Source organism: Malus domestica, chromosome 12, assembly GCF_042453785.1.
Source record: "Malus domestica chromosome 12, GDT2T_hap1".
Taxonomy (NCBI): Eukaryota; Viridiplantae; Streptophyta; class Magnoliopsida; order Rosales; family Rosaceae; genus Malus; species Malus domestica.
This window is the reverse complement of record NC_091672.1, coordinates 23104161-23121227: the sequence shown is the minus strand read 5'-3', so window position 1 is coordinate 23121227 and position 17067 is coordinate 23104161. Positions and strand designations below refer to the sequence as shown.

The following is a 17067-nucleotide window of genomic DNA, read 5'->3' as shown; positions in this document are numbered from 1 at the left end:
TTCCGGCTATCTTCGGCAACCATTGGGCTTCCAAATAGGTATAATCTTGTTCTACACTTTCCTATCTTCATTTTGATATATTATGGGTTAAATTTGGTTAAGAAACGATTGAGTTACGAAGTTTTGAAAATTGCTCAAACTTCTAGCCAAGAGCTCCAGGACACTTAACGGAGTTTCTAACGGAATGACCAAATGATGGATGGTGGACAATCTCATAGACAATTTCTATTGATTTTCAATATCAAGGACCAAAGTAATGTGTTATGCAAATCTCAAAGACCATTTTAGATATTCAACCTTGAATCAACAATGCATTTAAGAGTCCTTTCGAATCGCATGTCATTTGTCATTTATGCACAAGTGATAGGTCTCTACTTATTGAAGCATAAAACTACCTTGAGCTCAAGGGATCGAGAGAAAAGATTCATGAGTGAGATAGTAACATTACTAATGGAAGAAGAAGATATCCACACCAAAGATGGAACAATTGATTACCACAACAGGCATGCCATCAAGAAGAACACGGGAACATGGAAAGCTGCCCTTATATTCTTGGTAACTAAAATCTATGGGTGTTTTGCTGGTTTCCTATCTCAAACTTGCACCCTACTACCGATTTTCTATTAAAACTTATATTTTGGTGAATTCTTCCCTATCGTCAACATTTTGTCCGTTAAATTCTTTTGTTGCTTTTTCTTTACAAAAATGTGACATTTTAGACGAAAGTTAGATGCAATGTGGAATAATCATAATTGTACAGAAAAATATGATCAAGTGGTCAACAAAATATGTTGTATTAATTGCAATTCTTGGCCTTTGATTAACAGGAAATGAATGTTGTGAAAGACTGGCTTACTATGGGATTAACACTGTTTGTACCATACTTGACCAATCCCGAAACTACTAAGCACCGGTCAACATTATACCGTTAAGGACCCAGAAGAGTTTCCTTCTAACTAGGAGGCCAATCACAGCGCGACACGTGTTGATATCAAAAGCCAATCATAGCGCAACACGTGTCAACATCAGAAGCCAATCACAACACAACACGTGTCAATGTCAAAATGAAACTAGAAACTCTCTTCTATAAATAGAGATCATTCTCTCACAATATTTCCTATTGTCATTTGTACTAAACCATTCACTAGTACTCACAAAATGAGAGTTTGAACCTATGTACTTGTGTAAACCCTTCACAATTAATGAGAACTCCTCTACTCCGTGGACGTAGCCAATCTGGGTGAACCACGTACATCTTGTGTTTGCTTCCCTGTCTCTATCCATTTACATATTTATCCACACTAGTGACCGGAGCAATCTAGCGAAGGTCACAAACTTAACATTTTCTATTGTACCAAAGTCCTCGCTGATTTTATGCATCAACATTTGGCGCCGTCTGTGGGAACGACACTTATTCCCACTCTCTTCAGCTTTGTCAAGCTGGTTTCCACCATTCGTACACTCTCTTTTGACCAGGCATCCCTCTCCAACATGGGGAGCGAAGAAAGTCACAGCACACAGAATGACACCCATCTTGCACCTAGTACGAAGCAACGAAAGAAGAAATGAAAGAGGGTTGCCCTTCAAGCTAAAGTTGATGAGCTAGAAGCTCTAAACAACAAGATAGCAATGAAGAATGAGGTCCTCCAAGAGCAGTATGAGAAGCTCTTTGAGACACTCCATTAAACTATGCGTACTCAAACACGCGAGCTTATTGCCCCTATGGACATCAACCATCATATGGGTGCCCCCCAACACGGAGGGTCACCTTCCTTCGACATGGGTATCCCTGATGAGGAGCGAGCTAATCATCAAAACATTGATCAACATGAGACTTCTCTCAACCCAGCTGCTTCAACCTGAAGCAGGAGAAGTGGGGGAAGACACCTCCTTGCAGAAGGGTTGGAAGGATCGAAAGCCGTTTATAGTGACTACCGAGACTTCCTAAAGCAACGTCGAGAGAATCCCCTCCACATATGCTCGAAGATCAATGACCCAAGGGTTTCTGAAAGACTCGGTCTCCTCCCACGACCTAAGCCAGCTGATAATCTAGGGAAATAACGACATGTCCTAGAGGTACATGAAGGTACAGGGGACTCTGAGGTATTCCGACAGACTCGCCCTAGAAGTCAGTATGGCGAGTCCAAGGAAAAATCACACGCCCTTGCTCAAACTTTCCTACTTCAAAGAGACGATGGAGACTTACGAAAGAAAATCCCAGTGGTACATGACTCCATTCAAGACATCCTTGTCCTATAGCTCATTGAGGAAGTAAACAAGTTGAAGGCCGAACGTCAAGCCGAGATACCTGACTGGAACCAACCCAGGCCTGGCCCTCTCACAAGGAGGATCCTTGACACCCCCTTCAAGCGAAGACAAAACAAAAGCTTGGTTTACAACTCTATACTGGAAAGGATGACCCAATTGAACACCTTAACCTCTTTGAGTCCACCATGGCATATCGGATGCACACCGACGAAGAGCGATGTCTTCTTTTCCCCTCCACCCTCTCTGGCGGAGCTCTAAACTGGTATTGTCGTCTTCCACCTGAGATAGTAGACTCATTTGAGGAACTGAGGAAACTGTTTGTCTCTCAACACATCTTCTAGACCGATCGCTTGCATTCTGCAGATGACTTGTACACCATTCTCCAAAAGCCGGACGAGTCACTACGAGAGTATGCTGGTCGTTTCAGCCATGAGTATTCTCGCTGCGCTGAGGCAGATGACAAGACCGCCTTCAAGGCCTTCACGGCAGGCCTACGTGATTATTTCTTCAAGTACATGATCAATGCCAACACTTGGAAGACTTACTCTGAGGTGATGGCACAGGCTTACAACCATGCCTCCGCCGAGGCAAGGACATATCAAGGGAAACACCCCCCCCACAACTACCCCTTATCAGCAAGTAGGGAGTGGAAGCTAGATCCAACCAAATGAGAAGACTTCGACCTTCCAAACAGCAGCAGTGCCTCCCCCTGCCTTACTTAATACTTTGCCAAGTCAACAAACATATCAATTTCAGGGCAAAAGGAAAGATTTCCATCCTCATCAATCTCATTTTAGTAAAATGAGTAAGGGACATTACCGCGATAACCAAGGGTATCGCCAAGATAATCCCCGACCCCAAGCAGTCAACACAGTGGGTCAAGCACGTGTCAGGACAGCCCCTACACCGAGGTATGAGGCATACACACCTTTGAATGCCACATGCGTGGCCATTTACCCCAGCATAGCACACCTGATACCGAAGCCAAAGCCGAGGCACCCGGATTACAAGCCCACGAAGAACACGGGCACGTTTTACTGCTACCACGAGCATAATAGCCATGACGGCGAGAAGTGTATCACCCTTCGTGATCATATTGAAGCTTTGGCACGTGAAGGAAAAATTGATCAATTCCTCATTCACCCTCCATGGGGTAACCGTAACCAACGCCAAGTGAATGTGATATATTCCATAAGTGGTGGCACACCCATATCTAAATCTTCCAACAGGGCCATGAAAAATAGTGAACGAGCTTTAAGGTCTGGCCACCAAGTGTTTCACGTGGAAGACATCAGGGAAGGTAAATATCAAAAGCCTAACTGGGATCCAATATTTTTCTACCCTGAGGAAGAATGAGGTATCATCTACCCTCACAACGACCCACTGATTGTGGAAGCTCACATAGTCAACTTTGAAGTACGACAAATCCTGGTAGACACGGGGGCTTCGGTCAATATCATGTTTGATGAAGCTTTTAGGACACTTAATGTAGCTGAACACTTGCTCGATCGCTCGATTTCCCCTCTGATAAGCTTCTCCGGTGATATCGTGCAACCTTTGAGGAGCATACACTTACCTTTCACCATTGGTACAGGCCATTACACAGCTACTATTACCACTAACTTCCTGGTGGTTGATTGCCCAACGGCATACAATGTCATCTTCGGACACACAAGCATCAATGATCTCAAGGCCATGGTATTCACACATATGTTGTTGATGAAATTTCCAACCCCCTATGGCAATGGTTACATTAGAGGAGATCAACTTAGTGCACGATCATGTTACAACACTTCGATCAAGCAACAGCACCAGCAACAGCACCAGCACCAGCCTGTGCCCAAGGAAACCCTTTCTATACATGACCAAGTCATAAATACCAGCCCAGACGAAGCCAATTGGATTTTCAAGATGGCAATAGTCAACCCGACAATCCTCGAGATGACTCTTTCACCCAGCAAGCACAACCCGCTAAAGAGTTAGAGAATGTCTCTATCTCAAAAGATTATCCGGATCGCATGGTGAAGATTGGCACCACCTTGTCACCACCCATTCGGTTGGCATTGATCTCGTTTTTGCAAGAGAACACTGAGGTCTTTGCCTGGTCATACGAGGACATGCCAAGCATCTCTCCCGATATCATCTGTCATCGCTTAAGTATTGACCCCAAGACCAAGCCAGTGAGACAGAAGTGAAGATCTTATGACGCTGAACGGTACGAGGCAATGAAGGCAGAAGTTGAAAAACTCAAAAGCATAGGCTTCGTCCGCGAAGTCAATTATCCAACGTGGGTAGCAAATGTTGTCCTTGTTAAGAAGAATCTGACCAAGGCAAGTCTCCTGCTCCAAAAGGTCTTATGGAGAATGTGTATCGATTACACCGACCTAAACAAAGGATGCCCGAATGATAGCTTTCCTCTGCCTCTCATAAACAGACTTATAAACTCTACGGCAGGGTATGAACTCTTGAGCTTCATGAATGCTTACTCAGGATACAACCAAATCCTCATGAACCCTCCGGACCAAGAACACACAGCCTTCACTACTGACAGGGGACTATATTGCTATAAAGTCATGCCCTTCGGCCTAAAGAATGCAGGAGTGACTTATCAGAGACTAGTCAATTCAATGTTCGCCGAACAGATTGGGAAGAGCATGGAAGTTTACGTTGATAATATGCTAGTCAAGAGCAAACATACTGACCAACACATCACCAACCTATATGAAACTTTCACCATTCTGAAGAGGTATCGAATGAGGTTAAACCCCAACAAATGTGCCTTCGGCGTAGGCTCTGGCAAATTCTTAGGCTTCATGATAAGCCCACAAGGCATTGAGGCTAATCCCGAGAAGATCAAAGCAATCCTCGACATGAAGGAACCGGTAACTTCAAAAGACGTCCAGAGCCTTACTGGCAAGGTGGCATCCTTAACTAGGTTCATCTCTAAGGCCACAGACAGATATGCTCTTTTCTTCAAAGTACTTAAGGGAAGTAAGAAGTACATTACATGGACTGATGAATGTGCTGAGGTAGTCAAGAACCTCAAAGACTACATGAGTAAAGCCCCTCTGCTCTCCAAACCTAAGGTTGGTGACACTCTCATTATCTATCTATCGGTATCGAACATCAACAGGAGAAATTCCATTCTCACTTGCCTTTGGTACAGAGGCAGTTGTTCCAGTTGAGCTTGAGCAAGCAACGTTCTGAGTCCAGAACTACGTGTAAAGTGAAAATGACAAACAACTTACCCTCAACTTAGATCTAGTCAAGGAACACAGAAACCAGGCTCACTTGAGGAATGTCGCCTACAAGCAGCGCATCTCCAACTACTATAACTCCAGGGTCAAACCTCGTTCTTTCAAAGTGGGGGACTGGGTATTGAAGAAAAGATTACTTAGCGACAGAGTCCCGAGTGAAGGAACACTTAGTCCAAACTGGGATGGACCGTTTGAAGTTATTGACATCAGTCGCCCTAACTCCTACAAGCTTAGAAGCTCCGATGGCAAGACCCTTGGCCATCCATGGAACGCTGATCACTTGAAGTACTATTACAAGTAAACTCACATTGTACAAGTGTTAAGCTTCAGCCGTTCGGCATCCTATGTAACGAAGACTATTTGGCATGAATTCAATAAAGAGGTGATTTAGACAACTCGGTCCTAATCCTTTTACATTCCTAGCAATGAAACACTCGGGTTCAAAGCTTCAACATGAATGCTTCCAACATGAAACAAAGTCTAAGTATATGTCAACAAGACTATACAAATAAACAAACAGCTTCACAGTATATTCGTTCAATCATACATTCCAACACACTCATACATAAGCTAACTGTGCTTTGAAAGGGTTCAGCATACTTTGTGTCATTCGACACTTACTACAATGTGCCTAGACACCTTGCCCTTATTCTCACCAACCAGGTGATAAAATGTGAAGAAGGAACTCATCTTCATGCCACCAACCAGGTGATGAAATGTACAACCCGTACTCTCCTTCATGCCACCAACTAGGTGATGAAATGTACAACCCGTACTCTAACATCATTTGGCAACTTGCCACTCATGCCACCAACCAGGTGAAGAAAGAACTCATCTTCATGCCACCAACCAGATGATGAAATGTACAACCCGTACTCTCATTCATGCCACCAACCAGGTGATAAAATGTACAACCCATACGCTAATATTATTTAGCAACTTGCCATTCATGCCACTAACCAAGTGATGAAATGTACAACCCGTACTCTCCTTCATGCCACCAACCAGGTGATGAAATGTACAACCTGTACTATAATATCATTTGGCAACTTGCCATTCATGCCACCAACCAGGTGATGAAATGTACAACCCGTACTCTAATATCATTTGGCAACTTGCCACTCATGCCACCAACCAGGTGAAGAAGGAACTCATCTTCATGCCACCAACCAGGTGATGAAATGTACAACTCGTATTCTTCTTCATGCCACCAACCAGGTGATGAAATGTACAACTTGTACTCTAATATCATTTGGCAACTTGCCATTCATGCCACCAACCAGGGGAAGAAAGAACTCATCCTTGTGCCACCAACCAGGTGATGAAATGTGATGAAAGGTGATGAAGGAACTCACCTTCGTACCACCAACCAAGTGATGAAAGCAACTTACCATTCATTCTACCTACCAGAAGACGAGTGGTACAACTCGTACATATGAACTCCTAGCATTCATAAATAATAAAAAACCCTCAAGCTTGACAACTCAATTAGGGGAGCACTTATGCCCAACAAAAGTTATAGTCACCAACAATGTCTTATTGCAAGCCAACAACAACTTCAGTGCATGGCATACGAAAATCGAGCTATTCAGCCCTCTTGCATCTGCTTCAAACATTTCCCCTCTGTAACAATGCAAACACTACAACTCGTAGAAAGCTTCACACACTCTTGATCAAGATAGTGTGAAGCAAAACCAATTTATAATGCTAACAAGAGCTTCATCAAAGGAGTTCAACCATAATTCTCAAAAGCTTCACACACTCTTGATCAAGACAGTGTGAAGCAAAACCAATTTATGGTGCCAACAAGAGCTTCATCAATGGAGGGTAAACACAATTCTCAAAAGCTTCACACACTCTTGATCAAGACAGTATGAAGCAAAACCAATTTATGGTGTCAACAAAAGCTTTATCAATGAAGAGCAACTACAATTCTTAAACCTTCGAAGCAAATTCAAGACTGTTCGAAGCAAATTCAATTTATATGGTTCATCTAAACCTTCGACTACTACAAGGTGTGGCTTGCATCACAATCTCTTGCTCAACAGTGTGGAAGCAAAATTTGTATATGTTGTCTCTCCCACATTTTCAAATTTCTAGTTTCCCAAAAAAAAAAGAAAAAAAAAGGAAAATTCAACAAAGCTTCATCAATGGAGGACAACTACAAATTCTCAAAAGCTTCACATTATCTTGATCAAGATAATGTGAAGCAAAATCAATTCATGGTACCAAAAAAAAAAACTTCAACTCCAAAGTTTCACCTAAAAAGCTTCAACACAAAAGCTTCATCAATGGAAGACAACTACAAATTTTCAAAAGCTTCACACTATCTTGATCAAGATAGTGTGAAGCAAAATCAATTCATGGTACCCAACGAAAGCTTCACCTACAAAGCTTCAACTCCAAAGCTTCACCTACAAAAGCTTCAACACAAAAGCTTCACCCACAAAAGCTTCAACACAAAAGCTTCACCAATAAAAGCTTCATCAATGGAGGACAACTACAAATTCTCAAAAGCTTGACCCACAAAAGCTTCACCTACAAAAGCTTGACCCATAAAAGTTTGACCTACAAAAGCTTGACCCACAAAAGCTTCACTTATAAAACTTCAACACAAAAGCTTCACCTACAAAAGCTTCACACTATCTTGATAAGATACTGTGAAGCAAAATCAATTCATGGTGCCCAACAAAGCTTGACCTACAAAAGCTTCACCCACAAAAGCTTGACCCATAAAAGCTTGACCCATAAAAGCTTCACCTACAAAAGTTTGACCCACAAAAGCTTCACCTGCAAAAGTTTGACCCACAAAAGCTTCACCCACAAAAGCTTCACCCACAAAAGCTTCACCTACAAAACTTCAACACAAAAGCTTCACCTACAAAAGCTTCACACTATCTTGATCAAGATAGTGTGAAGCAAAATCAATTCATGATGCCCAACAAAGCTTCAACCTCAAAGCTTCACCTACAAAGCTTTAAAAAAAATTATATATATATATATATATATATATTTTTTTTTTTTTTTTTAAATGCCTAGGCCTCCTCTTCTTTGGGCCTAACAACTTTCATAACAAATATATATGAAGAAGGAGTTTTAGGCTACCATTTCGAAAGGAAATGCCTCATTCGTCAATTCCCTCGACCGGAGACTTGGGGGACTCCTACCATATGCTACTGCACCTTGATACTCAAAAGTCTCACGACCACTCAGTGACTTTGATTTTTCAAGTCTCCAAACGAGAAGTTTTCCTCACTCGGGAAATTAAAGGAGCACTACCTCAACCTACATGCTTCACTTACAAAGCTTGAACATACAAGCTTCAACAAAAGGAAAAATTCAAAGAACTTAGTGAAGAAGGCATTGGTGTATTTAACACAATATGTTGAAATGAAGCAAATCTTGTTTATTGATATCTCCGATAAGTTACAAATATGTACATATACATGAATCAAAATAAACAAACAAGAGGGAGTCTTCACAAAGGTTGCTCAGGAGAAGTCTCAGCAGTCGGCAGAGCCCCAGAAAGAGGAGGCACCAGAGGGTGATTATTCGGAGCCTCAGTACTAGGCAGAACCCCAAAAGGAAGAGGCACCGAAGGTTGATCATTTAGAGCTTCATTACGCGGTACAGCCCCAGAAGATGAAGGCAATAAATGCCTTTGGAACAAACCCACAAACCTCTGATGATCAAGTAAAATATGACCATCAGATTCCTGCAGCTGGTCGAGCTTCCTCTTCATGTTTGTAGCATAGTCATGTGCGAGCCTATGCAACTGTTTATTCTCATGCTTGAACCCTGTGATCTCCTGTTTGAGACTTATCACTTCAGCCGCCAATGATTCAACTTGGCGAGTTCGAGCAAATAGGCGTTGGGCCATATTTGACACAGAACCTGCACACTGAACACTGAGAGCCAAAGAATTATTAACAGCCAACTCATCAGACCGTTTGGAAAGTAGTATGTTATCTTTGGGAGTGAAAAGGTTCATGGCCACCACCGCAGTGGTCATATCATTCTTCATCACATAGTCCCCAACGGTAAGAGGACCAGTAGGGGATAAGAATGATGGACACTATATGTTGTCTTGAGAAGGCATGGTTGCCTCTTCACCAAAGTTCAAGTCAAAACGACGGTCGGATGGGTCAGACATTCTCAGAAATGATAAAGGAGAAATGAGGTGCAATAAATCTCTGAAGTAAGGGGAAAATTCCTACAAGCAATAACTCTCTGAATGTACTATTTGCACACAATTGGTGCCCTTATAAAAGAAAGGGCAACAGGGCCGTTGGTTCAAAAATCGAAGAGGCACCACTCTTCGGATTCCGAGGCACCATTCTTCGGATTTCGAAGAGGCACCACTTTCGACACACAACATCAGCTCCTCTGGTACCATAGATAACTTTGCCAAAGATCTGTGACAAAGTTTAGACACATAAATTTTGAAGGTCCAGCTACCCTACTATTACCCACAAGGGTAAAGGAACAGCACTACTGCTTGATAACTAGAAAGTCCCAATGTGTGTCAACCTCCGTGCTCCGTGGCAAGGCAGACTGGCAAAAATACCCAACCTTTACTCACATTCGAGAAAACACTCCCAACAAGATTGTTTGCTAAAAAATCGAAGAGGAACCACTCTCCAAATCTCGAGAGCCAGACTCCCAACAGGATTGCTTTCTCAAAAATCGAAGAGGCACCGTTCTCTAAATCTCGAGAGCCAGATCCCCGACAGGATTGCTTGTTCGAAAATCAAAGAGGCATCGCTCTCCGAACTTCGAGAGCCAGATTTCCTTAGATAAAGCTTGTCTGCAATCTTCACATGCAACATCAGCTTTCCAGATACCACAGACCACTTTTTCAAAGCGCTCTGACAAAGTTAAAACATGTGAAGCTTGCAGCTCCCACTACATTGCTATGACCAAGAAGGGTAAAGGAATAGCATTATTACTTGCTCAAAAATCGAAGAGGCACCGCCCTCCGAATCTCGAGAGCCAGACTCCCAATAGGATTACTTTCTCAAAAATTGAAGAGGCACCGCTCTCTGAATCTCAAGAGCCAGACTCCCAATATGATTGCTTTCTCAAAAATCGAAGAGGCACCGCTCTCTGAATCTCGAGAGCCAGATCCCCGACAGGATTGCTTATTCGAAAATCGAAGAGGCATCGCTCTCTGAACTTCAAGAGCCAGATTTCCTTAGATAAAGCTTGTCTGCAATCTTCACACGTAACATCAACTTTCCAGATACCACATACCACTTTTTCAAAGTGCTCTGACAAAGTTAAAACACGTGAAGTTTGCAGCTCACATTACATTGCTACGACCAAGAAGGGTAAAAGAATAGCATTACTACTTGTTGTTAGAGAGACTCCTATATATGTCGACCTTCATCCTCCATGGACAAGTAGACCTACAAAAATGCTCAACCCTTCCTCATATCTGAGAGGGCACTTCCAACGAAGCCTCTTGAAAGACTCAGCTTTCTTCACCCCCCCAATAATACCTATGCAAACCAGCCACACCAGAGCAAGAGTATCTCATATCATCAGGGTCAAAAGTAAGAGTATCCCATATCATGATTTTTCCCTGTCTTTTCCTTTGCCTTTGTTCTTACCTGCAAGACAAGGAGAAAGAAAGCAATCAGTCAGCACTTGGAATCAAGCTTCCAGTCATGAATTGACTGCCTGGAACCCCTTGCCTGATTACTTACCTGGCATTGCTCTCGAGTACTCATCTTCAACATCTTATGCTTCCAGAAAAGATACCACATCTGCCTGAGGAACATATAGGGCAAGTGAGAAGGATGCAAGGAAGCATGTGGAGACAAGCGCAACGAAACACGTGCCGATTCATCTATTACTTCGTTAACAGCAAAAGTATTCCATATCATCAAGGTCAAACACACTCTTGATTTGATGGACTTGTTTTGACCCTCAAATTCTTGAGTCGACCTTATACTCTAAAGGAAACCAGAAAACCCTAAAGCCTAGTTCAAGAATAAGCTTGTGGAAAGTTACTTTTTCAAAAGCAAAAGTATCTCATATCATCTCTTCTCCATTTGTTTCTCCTTATCCTTGTTGCTGTTTATGACACAAGGAAAAGGAGAACAATCAACCAGAAGCTGAAGTCGAACCTCCAATCCAGGTTACTTGCTTGGAAGTCTGATTGCTTACCTTGTCTGTTACCTCTTTCGGCAAATCTCCTAGCTTGGCAACTTGGGGGACTCCTACTATAGGGTTTTGTATCACACTTGACCAAGCCCAAAACTACAAGTAAACTTCAAGTGAAATTGATACATTACCTTGTGCATCTTCATCAGTTAAAGATACCACCCTTGGATGGAAGAAAAATACTTCCAGAGAAGATGCCACAGCTACGTATGAGACAAATAAGGCAAGTGAAAATGATACCACACTTCGGTACTTAGAAGTTTTGTGATTACTCAATGGCTTGGATCTTGCAAGTCCCCAACCGAGGAGCTTCCCTCACTCGGGAACTTAGATGAGCACTGTTTGTACCATACTTGACCAATCCCGAAACTACTGAGCACCGGTCAACGTTATACCATCAGGGACCCAGAAGAGTTTCCCTCCAACCAGGAGGCCAATCACAGCGCGACACGTGTCGATATCAGAAGCCAATCATAGCGCGACACGTGTCAACATCAGAAGCCAATCACAACACGACACGTGTCAATGTCAGAATGAAACTAGAAACTCTCCTTTATAAATAGAATCATTCTCTCACAATATTTCCTAATGTCATTTGTACTAAACCATTTACTAGTACTCACAAAATGAGAGTTTGAACCTATGTACTTATGTAAACCCTTCACAATTAATGAGAACTTCTCTACTCCTTGGACGTAGCCAATCTGGGTGAACCACGTACATCTTGTGTTTGCTTCTCTGTCTCTATCCATTTACATACTTATCCACACTAGTGACCGGAGCAATCTAGCGAAAGTCACAAACTTAACACTTTCTGTTGTATCAAAATCCTCGCTGATTTTGTGCATCAACAAACACAAATCTTGTTAATTACCTCAAGTTACAATTGAACCAGGGGAATGTGGTTGCTGTCAATAATGTCACAACATAAGATCTATTGTTAGTCAATCTGACAACATAAGATCTCGGCCTAAAGTTAATTTGACTAAGCATTTGAATGACAACAAAAGTCTAACAAATGAACATTGCATGCAATATATTGTAATTCTTGTTGAACTTATAGGAAATGAAAAGCCATAATTTGTTGCAAAGAATGACTTTATTAACCTTATCAGCATCAATCCAAGGACTAAAACCACCATGTGACAACAACAATGTGTGCCATCCCACAGGGTTACAAACAAGGGTGTTCTTCACAGGGCTTTACCTCATAGCACTTGGAACTGGAGGCATAAAGCCTTGTGTCTCATCATTTGGAGCAGGCCAATTTGATGACTCCGATGATGCCTAAAAAAGAACAAGAGCTCCTTCTTCAATTGGTTCTATTTCTCAGTCAACGTTGGTGCCCTTGTAGCTTCTTCTGTGCTTGTTTGGATACAATCGAACGTTGGATGGAGCTGGGGCTTTGGCATCCCAGCCGTGGCTATAGCACTTGATGTTGTGAGCTTCTTTTCGGGCACTCAATTGTACAGAAACCAGATTCTCAGTGGGAGTCCCCTCACTCACATTTGCCAGGTGCTTGTTGCATCCTTCAGAAAGTTCTGTGTTCGAGTGCCTCGTGACAAGTCTCTCTTGTATGAGACTGCCGACGAGGAATCTGTTGTCAAAGGAAGTCGGAAGCTTGATCACACTGACCAGCAAAGGTAATTCTTACGCATGTAACAAAGAGGTACTTTAATTTGTTGCTTTTGAAACCTAAATTTTGATATGAAGACTTCTGCTAATTGCTAGAGTCCTAGAAAACCTAAACAAGGTAAAATAGAAAATGCTCTATTGCCAAACTTAGGTTGAAGAACTGTGAATTTGAACCACATTACGGACAGACTTACGTTGGATGTTCTATTGTTTATTATAGTATAATCAATTACAGTCCAGCTAACAAACGAGGCAATAACAACTTTTTCAATTACGAACTTTGTAGTTTCTTGGACAAGGCGGCGGTAGAGACACAGTCAGATAAAGTCAAAGGCTCAGCGATGCCATGGAGGCTCTGCACTGTGACACAAGTGGAAGAGCTCAAGTCCCTCATAAGGTTGTTACCCATATGGGCCACTGGTATAATCTTCTCAGCAATCTACAGTCAAATGGGAACATTGTTTGTGCTCCAAGGCAACACAATGGACCTCCATGTCAGCAAATCCTTCGAAATCCCATCCACCTCGCTCTCCCTCTTTGACACCGTCAGTGTCATCTTCTGGGTTCCAGTTTACGACCGTGTGATAGTTCCATTTGTGCGAAGATTCACGGGCAGAAACAGCGGCTTCACCCAACTCCAAAGAATAGCAGTTGGGCTAGTAATCTCCATCTTTGCCATGCTTGCCGCGAGGGCTTTGGAGCTTGTGAGACTTCGTGAAGTTCGAAAACACAACTACTATGACCTAAAGCATGTACCCATGTCGATTTTTTGGCAAGTTCCTCAGTATTTTATTATAGGGTGTGCTGAGGTTTTCACATTTATTGGGCAACTGGAGTTTTTCCATGAGCAGGCTCCTGATGCAATGAGGAGTTTGTGTTCTGCTCTTTCACTTACAACTGCTGCTTTGGAGAACTATTTGAGTACAATGCTGGTGAACATTGTGACCGATGTAAGCACTAAGGATGGGAAGCCGGGATAGATTCCGTACAACTTGAATTATGGGCACCTTCACTACTTCTTCTGGTTTCTGGCTTTGTTGAGTGTGGTGAATTTAGGGTTTTATCTTTTGGTTGCTAGATGGTACAGTTACAAGAGGGCAGTAGTACCTAGTCATTGAGCAGTGACTAGTATTATTGCTGCATTGTTGAAGCATCAAGTTTATGTAGCAAGGATCCATTTTGGTAGCGATCTTGATCCAAAACTAATAAGATCAAACATCACCTACTCAGCTTAAGCAAAATATGAAGCCTGACATTCTTGACTTGCAATGTATTACGAAAATATTATTGTATGATGGTAGCAAATAGTGCCCAATGGCAGAACCATGAATTTTCTCAGTGGTGGGTATATTTTTTGTTTTCTTCATCTATTATGCGTGGGTGCTTAATTAGTATTGTCTTAGGAGTTACTGGGTGGTGGGCCTCTTGATGCGGGAGGAAGACTCGGAGAAAACAATTTGAAATCATTAATATGCTTTGGAATAACAAAGGTTTTGTATTTTAATTACTTAGGAATTTGTTAAGTTATTTTGGAAGTTGTAAGGGTGTCATGGAAACTTGAGGTCTATTAATTTGTAAACGCTTATAAATATTGTACTAGAGAGCCTTGAATGGTAGATTTGAATGAATTAAAATATATTTTGCTTTGTGCAATTGAAGTGAGTGATTTCTCCCTCCCCAATCAAGCATTTGGTTTGGTCATGTGAGCAAATCCACGATTAGCGACGTGAGTGAGCTCTGTTGCCCCTGGTTGAGAGATTCCCAGGTTATCTATCCCTCATCTTTTCGAGACCCTTGGTCTTTCCTGCATCAAGTGGCATCAGAGCAGGTTTTCCGTTGCGTATAAAGATCATGGGTGAGACTTTCCATCCGTTTGAAAATCAATTGGTTGAAGAGACTAGCTCGGTCGATTGGAATTCACTGTCAATTTATGACAAGTACGTTGATGGCAACAAAGAAGTCAATGAGAACTTTGTTGATTGGAGTTCTACACCAATCTTTGACGAGAAAAATGATTATTACAAGTATTTGATTTTAGTGGCTAATCAAGAGTGTTGTAGGTAGCTTGAGGTCACTTGTTCTCCATATTGGGATTCTACCCCAATTTTTGTTGATTGCTATATAGACGCAAGTAAGAGTTCATGGGTTGAACAACGATGTGGACAACTTACAAAGAATGTGAAGCCTCTTGCATTCTGTTTTCATGATTATATTTGGGATGAATTCATTGATCGTGCTTTGGTTAAGAGAAAATGCTTGGATAAGGAACTACCTTTTGCTCATTATTGGAGTTTTCTTTTCTCAATCATGAATATTTACGGTCTCCCAGAAGCAATAAGTTTGGAAACCTATATGCATCACAATTCTTTTGGAAGAAAAAGGGGACCAGTTTATACACGATGGAAACAAAAAATATATTATGAATTTTGTGCTCTTTGCAATGTTGTACGAATTGTGATTATCTTACTAAAATCTCTACTATGGGAAACATTGGTTGGGCATCCGAAATATCGAGGAAGAGCAAATGAAATTCGAGGACGAATTTTCTTCGAGAAGAGGAGAATGATGCAGGAGGAAGACTCAGACAAAACAATTTGAAACCATTAATATGCTTTGGAATAACAAAGGTTTTGTATTTTAATTACTTAGGAATTTGTTAAGTTATTTTGGGAGTTGTAAGGGTGTCATGGAAACTTGAGGTCTATTAATTTGTAAACGCTTATAAATATTGTAGTGGAGAGTCTTGAATTGTAGACTAGAATGAATTAAAATTGTATTTGCCTTGTGCATTTGAAGAGAGTGACTTCTCCTTCTAAAATCAAGCATTTGGCTTAGTCGTGTGAGCAAATTTACTATTAGCAACGTCGAGCGTGCTCCGTTACCCCTAGTTGAGTGAATCCTCCCCCGTCTCCCCGAGACTCCCTTGGTTTGTCCTGCATCACCTCTTTTGCTAGAGTAGAAAGCGCTAATTTCGGCTAAATGTGGTGGACTTCCTAAATAATTAAGCATATAGTTTCAATTTGTCCAAAAACTTGCACCGATGTAGAGCCCGCCATAGTTTAAGAGTGGTTCCGCCCTTGGTGGCACCAAGTAACAAATATTGATGATGGTGTTATGAGTCCACCTAGTTCATAATATGCGCAACGTTAAGTTTATACAGCTTAGAACTTGTTGTGTACTAATTAATGATCAAACAAATATTGCAATTTAGTGAATCAGCAACACACTGCACATGGCTGTCACACAAAATCATTTCTCTTGTTACACCTTCCATTTTAGATTCTTTTTTTCTTTCTTATATATCCGTTTAGAAAGTTTGTAAACAAAGTAAAGCTGTCGAGGGCATGGCAATGTGGCATGCCTTCTCCAGTCAATTGTATCTATGTGATACTTTCACATGACTAGAAAATCTTGACCGTCGATCGGTTTTCAACTAGAGTAGGACTGTGCTGTAAAAATGGGACTCTTTATTTTTCATATTTTGGTAAGAAAATGGGGGTTTCAATTGATAGCTCCAGTAAAGAGTCCGGGTACAAAGTTAACCTAAAATGACAATAAATCAAGGATTACAAAAAACCATTAATTTCAAGTTCTTATGGTAAACCAGAACAAAAATCCCTTTCTAATGAAACTTCTTTACCCATCTATTATCGTAAAAAGGCCATCCCAATCACAGTTGTACCGACGCTAGCCATTGATGAAGGCGTGTGCAATACACTGATCAACGGCTATTAAAAGT

At 41.6% G+C, this 17067-nt stretch overlaps 1 pseudogene; it reads left to right on the top strand.

Annotated features, from left to right (window-relative positions):
- Nucleotides 1-450: 450 nt before the first annotated feature.
- LOC103450598 (protein NRT1/ PTR FAMILY 8.1-like) lies at nucleotides 451-14446 on the top strand (annotated as a pseudogene).
- Nucleotides 14447-17067: the final 2621 nt, after the last annotated feature.